The 11,933-nt window shown below is 37.9% G+C and overlaps 1 protein-coding gene across 1 annotated transcript in view; it reads right to left on the bottom strand.

Moving 5' to 3' along the window:
* Positions 1 to 8,957: 8,957 nt before the first annotated feature.
* The window catches only part of LOC309856630 (uncharacterized protein), a 405,331-nt gene continuing 402,355 nt past the window's right edge, over positions 8,958 to 11,933 (bottom strand). The window contains exon 5 of the mRNA XM_082717952.1: positions 8,958 to 9,016. The gene's annotated coding sequence lies outside the window, so the exon portion shown is untranslated. The remainder of the gene's footprint in view (positions 9,017 to 11,933) is intronic.

Genomic DNA, 11,933 nt, shown 5'->3' with positions numbered 1-11,933 from the left:
GTTTAATATATACCATTTTGCTTGTCCTGGCTTCTCATCTACCCAAACAACCTACCTTTATTTATAATTTTTAAAAAGATTTTATTCATTTATTTGAGAAAGAGTACAATTGAGGGAAGGAGCAGAGCCCCCCCCACCACCCCCAATCTTACCTTTTAGATGACATCTTCAGGAAGCTCTAAAAGGACTTTCCACCTTGATGGAAGTAGCGTTGCTTGAAAGGCTCCAGCTTGCCCTGATGGTACCTTTATATTCACATATCCAGGTTGAAAAGGAACTTTAGGGCACCTGGGTGGCTCAGTGGGTTAAGCCTCTCCCTTTGGCTCAGGTCATGATCTCAGGGTCCTGGGATTGAGGCCCACATTGGGCTTTCTGCTCAGCAGGGAGCCTACTTCCTCCTCTCTCTGCCTGCCTCTCTGCCTACTTGTGATCTCTCTCCCTGTCAAATAAATAAATAAAATCTTTAAAAAAAAAAAAAAAAAAGGAACTTTTAACATTCAAATTAGTTTATAAGTCATGACCCAGTGAAGGGATAGGGCATTCAGCCATACATATATAGAAAATTGTGTTTAAGGTGAGTTTTACCTAAATTTGAAAGCCAAGAGAGCCAGGTATTTAGTACTGAATAAGTAACCCCAATATTAATAAAAAAAATCTGAACTTATTTGCCCTTGTAAACTGGGGTTCCTTGTGAGAACTGATGGCAGGCTCTGTAAGATATACAGGAACAAATGGGCCCCTTCATTCCTGGTCACTATCAACCAATTCAAGTATCTGGGGGGCGGGGTGGTGACTTATGGCTCTGTCTCCTCAAGAGATCTCATGAGCTTGGACATTTTCTGTTTCAATGCTCCTCTTCTTTACCGTAGGCACATCGATGAGATCCCAGACTTCTTACCTGAGTTGACCTCATCCTTGTAGTGGTTCTTGTCCTGGTCTTGGATTCCCTTGAGTTAGGGCAGCAGCTAACAAAGTAGCCTCTTATTTCATTTTCCAGTGACCTTTTCTACCTTGCACTTGGTTTCTGCTGTTCAAACTGTAAAGGCAACTTTAACCAACTGTAACCTAGGCATTCCCAATGCATCCTCTAGCTTTTCAGTTTCTCTTGAATATCCAAGGCACTTTGCCTTATAAACATCATATTAACCTTTTTCAAATTTTCTAGAGCCTCAAAACCAGTATCCAATATATCTCAATGTTGTTTTGCAAGAATTTCCAAGGGGTTCTCAGTTTTTGTCTCACTTCTTGAACTTTTAAAATTTATTATTATTATTATTAATTTCGCTTAGGGGCACCTTTTTAGAAATCCAACAAAAATACAATCCCAGTAATGTTTGAGCTTACCTTGGTCTCCATAGTTGAGATCCATGTTTGAAAGAACCATCATAGCATCAGCATTTAGGAGGTTACTGGGTGTTTCAATCAACTAGCCTTTTTAGCACCATGTAGCATTCCTCAGCAGTGAGGAAAGTGATTAATCAATTTTGTACATCTGTCCACATCTGCCACAAGGGTGGCAAAAATAGATGAGAACAATTTTTTCACTCTCTTGAGGCCATCTCTATAAATGGTCATAGTGTTTATTCAGTGAAACAGATATAAGGTAGAGAATGGAGGATGGACCCAAATCCTTGCTTCACGTTGTCCCCTGGAGTCTAAGCTCCAATTGCCTTAGCAGAGATTGGCCTCCTTGGGGATGAGTGGCTCCCTGGCCAAATTGAGTACCAGGGAGGGAATGAGAAGGGAAGACCATTCCTACTTCTTGGTCTCCCATGGTAGGAGGTCCTGGTTCAGGACCCTGTTGGGCCTTAAGTTTTTGGGACTGTGTGAGGGAGTTTAATTCAGTAATTAATAAACTATCCTATTTTCCCTGGTTAGAACTGGGTAGCACATGCTTCATAATTGGAGTAAAATTTTACATTTTCTCTGAACTGGCTTATTCTGATACTCTGAAAGCATAAAAGAGGGAACATAAGGTATTGCATCCTTTTTTTTTTCCCTTTTACAAAACAAATCTAATTGTAATGTGGTATTCTAATTTACGGATGTGTTAATTGACTATTTTTTCTCCAGACTCTAACAAATATTGTGGCCAACCAGTATTACAAAAATATACATATATTTTTTTCTTTTTATAGGTTTATAACTAAACATTGCTCACTTTTGGAGAATACAGTCAAAAGAACTGCGTTTGGCAACTGAATTGTCATTTCCCTTCTCCAGTTAGAACATGGCTGGCTTCATCCGAAGATCCCAAAAGCTACAGCAACAAATAAACCAAGCCCAGAGTGACTCGGAGAGTATTAGTTCCTCCCTAATTTGGGACTTCACTGACTGAACCAGAAGGGTTCCTCATCAGCCCTTCTTTTAAAAGCTAAGAACCACCCCCTAGCTAGAGGCAACTGGATGGAAGGAAGAAATCAGAGAGCCAAACCAAACATTAGTAAGAGAGAAGCTCATTTGCCCCCCACCCCCAACACAGTAGTCACCCAAACATGTCTGTCCGGACTCAAACCAAAAACCATTTCCCTGCTACAGGAGTTAAAATGCTGAAGGTCGGGGGCACCCTTTTGGAGTAGGGCTCTAGGGACTGTCCCTAGGACAAAGATTCCCATTACTGGATGGGGGCTAGTGAACCATGGGCAGTGGAGTTCTGGCTTGCTCACCAAACTTTTGACCGAACTGCAGTTTGTCTGATGCAGACCCACTCACTAAGACATCAAGGATGCAGCTAGCAAAGGGTTCATTTGAGAAGCAGCCAAACAATGAGATAGGAAGGCAAGCCTCAAATCCATTTCCTAGAAAGGGGAGAGTCAAGGACACTTAAAGGTAAAAGAAAAAGGATCTGGGTATAGGGGAAAAGAGCAATGTAACTTTAAAATTAGCTCAAGTTAGAAAGTAAGGGAAGGTTGAAGTCCTTTGTCTGCACCTGTGGGGATCTGCTTACATTTTCATGTGGTCCAGGTCCAGAGAATGGTGTCCTTAGCATGATCCAAGGGTGGATTTTAGGCCCTTCTATGTGAAAAGCTTGCCCATCAGACACACATGCATGCTCAGAGAGAAGGTTGGTGGTCCTCCTCTGGTTCTGGCCAGTTTCTTTGTAAAGGCTTGAGTCTGTGTAAAACAACTAAATGACATTTTGTCATCATGATGCCAGACAAGAATGTTATCTTAGAGAAACATGGTAGCAGACAGCCTTCTGAGAACAAGCAGATTTGGGTAAAAAGTTCTAAGTTGCACTTATTAGCCCCATTAACCTACTGGTTACTAGTTTCATATTGGGGGTATTATTTTTGAATAGTAAGTTAAAGAAATATTACCTGTAGAAAGTCAAATAAAATGACTATCATGAAAAACCACTAGTATAAAGCTTTAAAAAAAAAACAAAAAACAGCAAACAATAACCTTTTTTACCTGAGTCTGAGTAACACTGCCAGAAAGTAGGAGCCGATGGAATTGGGGGGCTTTAACTGTCTCAGGCCAAGTTTATTTTAAATCCCCATTTATATTTTAATTTCTCTAGTGAGAGGAAGTAGACAACCCATCCTTGATCTTCTCAACGAAGAATAACTTTAAATGTCATTGACATGGTTTCGTTAAAAACAATCACACAATATAGGGCTGCTCAGTTTTTGTGTAGCAATGAATACAAACTACCTAATTCCAAGGTCTAAAATACATATCTTCCTTTTTAATTTTGCTTTTATTAAAAAGGATCCTTATGCAAAAAAGATATAAAAACTGTATAGAGAAGACGTTTTTAAATGATCTGATGATCATATGAAAGTTGGTAACGTTTAAGTAAAAGAGAAAACTCAATTATAAATGTCCTCTTCCTGCAACATCTGAATAAATATTAAGCTTAATTTGAATCTAAACATAAAGGTTTCCTAGTAACGGTACAGATTTTTTAAGCTTCATTGTGTTACCATTTCTGGAACTTCTGGTTTTGTTTTATTGATCTTGCTATTCATGCCCTGCAATGCTCATAAACATTGCTCAAACCAAACCTACTCTTTGATGATCTCCAAATGACTTGGGTTTTATTTTGTAATCCTAAAATCAGTTTCATGCACTAGCTTCTGCCTCCCACACCAACACAGACTATCTCTGTTAAGGAGTTTTCCTTTCTCTAAGTCCTTTAGCTCCATGTTTTATTTCCCACATTCTGTGATAACCTGGATTTCATGATCTGTGCTTAAAACTAAGAGAATAAACTACCTGAAATAAGTGTGTGTTAAGGATCTCTTAAGAGACTCGTGGGTGAAAGGTGAGGTACAGGAAATAATCTCTTCCTACTTCTGCTACTTGTCAAGTCTGTTAGTGACTGCCTGGAGGACCTCTGCCTTGGGGAGGTAACAAAGGGATGGCTCTAGAATATTTTAAATGCCACTCTTAATCTGTCTTTGGAGGTGCCTCTAGGGTCAGGAACATTACTTACTGTAATTTGCAACTGCAGCACAAGAGGATTAAAGAGATCTAAGGAAACTTTTCTAGCCTCTCTGTGGTTCCTTTTATCCATTTACAGTCAAAACTAATGTCACCTGAGGATATATCTAGTTTTTACTTTACTGCATTCTGGAGACCTCTGCCAGCCACTGGTGATTTCTTATCATGTTGACTATATTCACTGGTAATACCCAAGTTACTAACAGATCTAAGATTATTTAGTTCTAAGAACTATTTATATTATTTAGTTCTAAGAATAGGTTATTCAATCCTCAAATCTCCTATAGCTCTCAGTCTCTTTTAAATATAACTTTTTAATTAAATAATTTTAGAATTAGATTTAATAAGAAGCACCAGTAGCAACCAACTGAGTCTCTCCAATTTGACATGGGGAATACTGTGATTTTTTTTTTTTAAAGTTTGCCTTTATATTCTCTTTGGCAACATTCTTCCAAGTATAGACCTTGAACCCTTGTATCATCCAGTGTGACCGCTGAATAACCAACTTCCTGGGTTGTATTCCAAAGTACTAGAATGAGCATCTCAGAAGCAGGATCAAGGTATCTATATTTTAACCTGCATTTAACCTGCATTTTTCTTTCATGATTATTTACCTGATTGGCTTTGGCAAAGCAGTTATCTGAAGCTAATAAAAAGTCATACTTTAGCTCCTTTTCTTCTGAAGGTAAAATAACACTGACTATTAAATCATTTTTAGGATTTGCCAGTGCTCTCAATTCTGTCATTCCTTCCTATAATTTTAACTAGGACACTCCTGGTGCATTAGAAGGAGCTAGGGAATTGAACCTAGTTTTGCAAGTGCTGACTCTGTCACTTACTAGCTCAGTAAGTGCACAAGTCAAATACGAAAACCTTTCAATTGAATTAGCTGCCTTATCTGAAAATAGGGTTATTAATAGTGTCTTTCATTTAAAGTAATTGTTTCATGGCATTTTCAAGGCTGAGGCATCTTTGAGGTGTTCTATATGCTATAGTGATGGAAATATATAGGCAAAACAAATGTTTACTCCAACTTTAAAATACATGGTTTTCCTCTAAAGTGGGAGCAAGAAACAGTAAGCAAGAAACTATGAATATTGTGCAAAGCTTTTTAATAAAGGTACTCCCTTTCATAATGAAGACTAACTTGCAGAGTCTGTTCTGTAAAGTATCTCTGAATATCTTTATTGTGTCTCCAGTTGTTGAAGATAGACTACTGAATGATTTTACTAATGGGTGATAATTTAGCTAACATATGGTGAAATTTAAATTTGTGGATGGAAAAAAAAAAATGTGTGCAAATCTGTATAGTTACCTGGAGCTATATATAAACATTTTAAGGATAAAAATATGTAAACACAGTACTCCTTGTGACTATGTCACAGTGTGGGGATTTCAAGAAAGGAGTATCATAATTTATAAAATATTTGAGTTTGGATTAATGAAGATAATACTAATGGAATTCATTTGATTCTTAACTGAGCATCAAAAACTATGTTTAGAGAAAGTGAGAATACTGCTTAGATTATTTTGCTTTTAGTCTCTTTCTCGGTAGGAATTAATAATGCATATTTCACTCTGAAGCTGGCTTTAGGGTAGTTGCTCAGTGAGCCTCGTGCAGTTAAAAAAGTTTTAGGTATCAGTGTGTAAGGAAAGGAACCTGGTGGTGGCTGGCCAAGAAGATATGCCTTCTCTCACTTCCTTTGTCTTAAGTATCCAACAGTATGCTTGACTTTTGAAATTCAGTGTCATTCTAGGTAGCAAATCATGTCAGCCTAGTTCAAAGAGTTTGAAAGACCTATTGTATTTGCATTTGTGTCAGTGTCACTCCATTCCTATTTCTTTGACTTACAGCTAAAGGGCCAGCCTACCATAGTCAAGGGAGGAAGTAGGACCTTTTGTCACTCACCTCCTGATTGAAGCTCCTGAAAAATTATCTGTCCATCTGTATCTCAGGAAAAGCTGCTCTTGGCTGCAGCATAGGTGACCCAGAAGAGAACTGTGACATATTGTAAATTATGGGTTACTACTAACAGAGTTAGAAAATACTTTTCTTTAAAAAAACAAAACATTGCAGTTTCTAGTTTCCACCTCTAACAACCATATTCTCAAACACTTGTTTTATGATAGGCTTTCTTAAGCAGAAAAGGGCAAAAGCTTACCTTGTACAGGTATCAACTTTGTGCATAGATCTGAACTGAGTGTGTGAACAGTATGTGGTAGATGTCTTGCGGCCTGAAGAAAAATGGTTGAAGCCACTTGCCTGTAAATTATACTTTTGCCTAGTGCAAATAGTGACAATGATCCTTTCCTGAGAAATGTATTGTTGACCTTAAAAAGCAAAAATCCTTTGTGTTTTCTTGAGGCTCTTTGGATAAACACTTTTTGAGTATGCTGTGTCCTTCTGGAATTCGTCTTGACAGAGTCATTCTACAGGGTTCTAAAATTACAGCAATTTTTATAGAGTATTGGATATGGCTAATTAAACTACACATAAAAAAATGGTGACGAGGAAGACCAAGGTGGCTTAGTTGGTTAAACATCTGCCTTCGGCTCAGGTCATGATCCCAGGGTCCTAGGATCGAGTCCTACATTGAGCTCTCTTCTCAGCAGGGACTCTGCTTCTCCCTCTGCCCCTTCCCCCATGTATGCCTGCTCTCTCTCTCTCACAAAAATAAAGAAATTAAATCTTCAAAAAAAAAAAATTGTGATGCACATAAACTAGCAACAGAGACAAACCATTACCATTTCTAGGCCTGTTGGAGGGAAAGCAATAAGAGCCTTTAAAACATGTTGAGCCCTGAAAGAAAATGCTCCCATAGGATATATAAACGCTGAGTGTGTCCACCAAAAACTATAGACAAAGAGTGGAAGAAATAAATCTCTTGTCTTCTAGTTCCTCACAGTGCCTTCTATTGGCCAACTCGGCTAGAAGCCAGAGGGTAAAGAAGTATCCGAGGGCACAAAGGTGGTGAGGGAGTGCAGAGGGGGGGTCTGAGAAGAAGGAGGGTAAACAGGAAAAGCTGTACTTTGTTAGAAGGGAAGGAAGAATAAAATGAGAAAAACTTGATTCTTTCTCTTTCTTCCAGGCGACCTTGCCAACTACCGCTATCTGTATACTCAGGAAAGAAATGAGCAGAAACATCATGCGGAGAAAATCTGGAGGCAACATACTACCTCTTTCAAATAGATATGCTTTGGATAACGATGGCTCCGGTAAGTGAAACTTTTACTTTGGATGTTCTAACTTGAATCTAGGGAGCCCAGACTAAGTCAGCTCTGTGTTATTTCTGCATTAAAACCCAGATGGGAGTGATGCTCTCCTTTGATGGCGGGTCTACTTTTGTTGGTGCCACGGAAGACAGAGAAAGCATCAAATGATACATTACTTTATCTGCTGCTGACAAGTGTGATACTCTATTTCAGTGTGTGTTAGGACTTCTGTTCCTAGAAACAAAGGAAGAAAAATTATTAAGCCGTTAAAAAACCTTTTGAATATTCATAGCAATATGCCCATGCATGATTATTTAGAACAGGAAGTCACTGCCAGATAAATAAGTTAAAAATGAATCATTTTTCTTCCTTTAGCCATATTCAGTCAGTTTAGAGGCAACTACTTATAGTTAATCTTCATTATTGCTAAATTATTTTTTTCTTTGGTGTCTCGACTAGTAAAGGTGCATAGACTATGGGGAGCTGTCCACATCAAAATTAGTACTTGAACAAATAAAGTGGCTTACTTGTTATATATTAATCATGGTTTAATGGGAAATGGAAATACAGTTGGCTCAGAAAATGCTTGAGTTTTTCTCAATCAGAAATGTGCTTAGGAACACTTTCAAAGGGAAGATAGATTAATGACAGATTTTCCAAACACAATGAAAGAAAGATATTATTAAAAGATTTCTGAAATTTTAGGAGTTTATAATATGAAGATCTGGACAATAAAAGTTACAGATACAATTTTCTTGACTCCCACTCCTGGTAATATATATATCACTGATTTATCCAACCAACAAAATTTAATACAGATTGTATGTGGAAAATTTAATTATGTATTTAATATAGATGAAAGTAGGAATACCCATGCATGAGCAAAGATAATGAAGTGGAGATTTGTGGTACTAATTTACTAATTAAAACTGTAAATGCTGTGTATGCATCAATCTATCTAAAATAATCACTATGCTTGTGTTTTAAAGTTAATTTTGGGGGGCACCTGGGTGGCTCAGTGGGTTAAAGCCTCTGTCTTCAGCTCAGGTAATGATCCCAGGGTCCTGGGATTGAGACTCACATCGGAATCTCTGTTTCTTAGGGAGCCTGCTTTCCCCTCTCTCTCTGCCTGCCTCTCTGCCTACTTGTGATCTCTGTCAAATAAATAGATAAAATCTTAAAAAAAAGTTAATTTTTTGAAAATCTACTAGTAAAATGTCTCTCCAAATATTGTAGTTAATATGCAAATATTTATCATCATCAATATATTGTGATTCTCACCATTCCTCAGTAGTGTGTGCCCCTCGACTGGAATAATGAATCCCCAGAATACATGATTTTTATGATCTGGAATCTGTAACATGAGAAAAAATATATAAATGCTTTGAATACAAAAGTTTTTCAAAGTTCAATGAGTTTAGGAATAGGATACACAAAGTTTTGATTCAAAACAAAACATAACATACAGGCATACCTCTTTTATTGTGCATCACTTAATTGTACCTCACAATACTGTCCCCTCCCTGCCCCCAACAAAGTGAAGATGTGTGGCAACCCTTTTCTGAGCAAGGCTACCTTCCAACCACCACCAACTACCTATTTATCCATCTTTCTCCCTCACCTTAGGCCTCCCTAATTCCCTGAGACACAATACTGAAATTAGGCCAGTTAACAATCCTACAAGGGCCTCTAAGTGTACAAGTCAAAAGAAGAGTTACACATCTCTCGCTTTGAATCAAAAGGGAGAAATGATTAAGCTTTGGAAGTAAAGCATGCTTGCACCAATAAGCCAGGTCGTGAATGCAAAGAAGTTCTTGAAATTAAACGTGCTATTCCAGTGAACACTTGAATGACAGGTAAATGAAACAACCTTATGGCTGATATGGTGAAAGTTTTAGTGGTCTGGATAGGAGGTCAACCCAGCCACGGCACGCCCTTTAGTTAGAGTCTTGTTCTGCAGGAAGTTTTAACTCTCTTAAACTCTCAGAAGGCTAAGAGAGGTGAGGAAGCTGTATAGGAAGAGTCTGAAACTAGCAGCAGTTGGTTCATTAAAGTTTAAGAAAGAAGCCATCTACCTAACATAAAAGTATATAAAGGGTGAAGCAGAAAAGTGCTGATGTAGAAGCTTCATTAAGAGAAGTAGCAACAGATTTTCAGCATCGAGAAAACATTGTTATATTGAAAGAAGATGCTATTTAGGACTGTCCAGAGAGGAGAAGCCAATACCTGAATTCAAAGGTAGGCTGACTCTCTTGTTAGGAGCTGATGGAGCTGGTGACTTTAACTTAAAGCCAGTGTTCATTTAGCAATCCAAAAGTCCTAGGGCCCTTAAAAATTATAGTAAATCTACTCTTCCTGTTTTCTATAAATAGTACAACAAAGCCTGGGGAATCGTATATCTGTTTCACAAGTGGGACAACTATCTGTCTTGGGGTACCTGGGTGGCTCATTGAGTTGAGCATCTGACTCTGGATTTGGGCTAAGATCATGATCTCAGGGTCTAGAGACCAAGCCCAGGAACAGGCTTCCTGCTCAGCAGGAAGACTGCTTGTCTCCCTCTCACCTTCCTCCTGCTGGCTCGCTCTCTTTCTCTCTCTCCTCCAAATAAATCTTTAGAAGATGAGGAGCTGCTTTTATTTATTTATTTATTTGTTATCATGAGATTATAGTATTAAGTCCCATCTTCAGGCTCCACTTCTAATTCCTTTGCTGTTTCTACCCCATCTGCCATTATGTACTCCACTGAAATCCTGAACCCTCTTAAAATCGTCCATGAGGTTTGGAATCAGCTTCTTCTAAACTCCTGGTAATGTTGACTTTGGACCTTTTCCCATGAATCATGAATGTTCTTAATGGCATCTAGACTGGTGAACCCATTCCAGAATGTTCTCAATCGGCTTTACCCAGATCACTATCCATGGCAGCTATAGCCAAACACTAAGACTTGAAATTACTCCTTGCCCCGTGTGTTGCAGAATGGATATTGTGTTAGCAGGCATGAAAACATTAATCTCATAGTACTTCTACATCCATAACCAGCAAAAAGTTCCAACTCACTGAAATCTCTGAAATTCACTGAAATCACTGAAAATTACTGAAATCTTAATGGTTAGCATTTTTTAGCAATAAATCTTTTTTTTTTAAGATTTTATTTATTTATTTATTTGACAGATAGAGATCACAAGTAGGCAGAGAAGTAAGCAGAGTGAGAGGAGGAAATAGGCTCCCTGCTGCAGAGGGCCCAATGCGGGGCCCGATGTGGGGCTCAATCCCAGGATCCTGGGATCATGACCTGAGTCGAAAGCAGAGGCTTTAACCCACTGAGCCACCCAGGCACCACGCAATGGATCTTTTTAAATTAAGGTGTATACATCAGGTTTTTAGATAGTCTTTTAAGTATGCAATCATATTCTAAAATATAGTGCAGAGGTACTAGGAAACTAAAAAAATTTCATTTGACTTGTATTGCAATATTCACTTAATTGTAGCAGTGTGGAAGCAAACACACACAGTCTCTGAAGAGACATTTTTCGTACAGAGATCTCACTAGTACTGGCAGCATTGATAGCATAAGAACATCCTCAAGTAGAACTTACTTGTTAGTTAGAAATATATTAGGTTCCAAATAACAACAACAAAACCTTGGATCCTCACAGTTTAAAAGGGAGGATCACTTACTTGTGTCTCTATGTCATCTTACTGATCAGGATACATTCTCTCTTTCTACTGCACTATGCTTGTCAAGGTGCCATGTTGCCTCACATCCAGGAGAGAGCTGAAGAAGAAAAGAAGGGCTGTAAACCCCATTTGTAACAGATAAAAGTTTAATTGCTTTGGTTTATTTGTTGAGGTTCCATGAATGTTTTATTTGATAAAATATCTTATAAAAGTGTTTTTAAAAACACTAGGCAGAAAGCTCTCTTAGATCTTTCCCATCAATAAAATGCTCAATAGGCTATGCTTTAATAAATAAATAAATGAGAAAAAACTGTTAAGTAAATGTAAAGCCTTATTGCATTCTAATTTTGATGTGAAATCACCTCAGGAAATAATAGAACTGCACCATAAGTCATTTGGATAGGAGTTCACTTATTTTTAGAAATTTATTGTTATAAGTGCCAGTGGATTCTGAGGGAATTTTTGTCATTGTGATATAACTTAAGATTCATTTCTATATCAGAGCAGAGAAAAAAAAATCCAAGGGAATGGAGTATATTCCATAGAAGATAGATTAAAATGGTTAAGATGTCCCAGGTATCATATATATGTAA

This window comes from Mustela nivalis, assembly GCF_964662115.1.
Source record: "Mustela nivalis genome assembly, chromosome: 2".
NCBI lineage: Eukaryota > Metazoa > Chordata > Mammalia > Carnivora > Mustelidae > Mustela > Mustela nivalis.
Note: the sequence above shows the minus strand (reverse complement) of the source record. Positions and strands in the feature narration are given on the sequence as shown.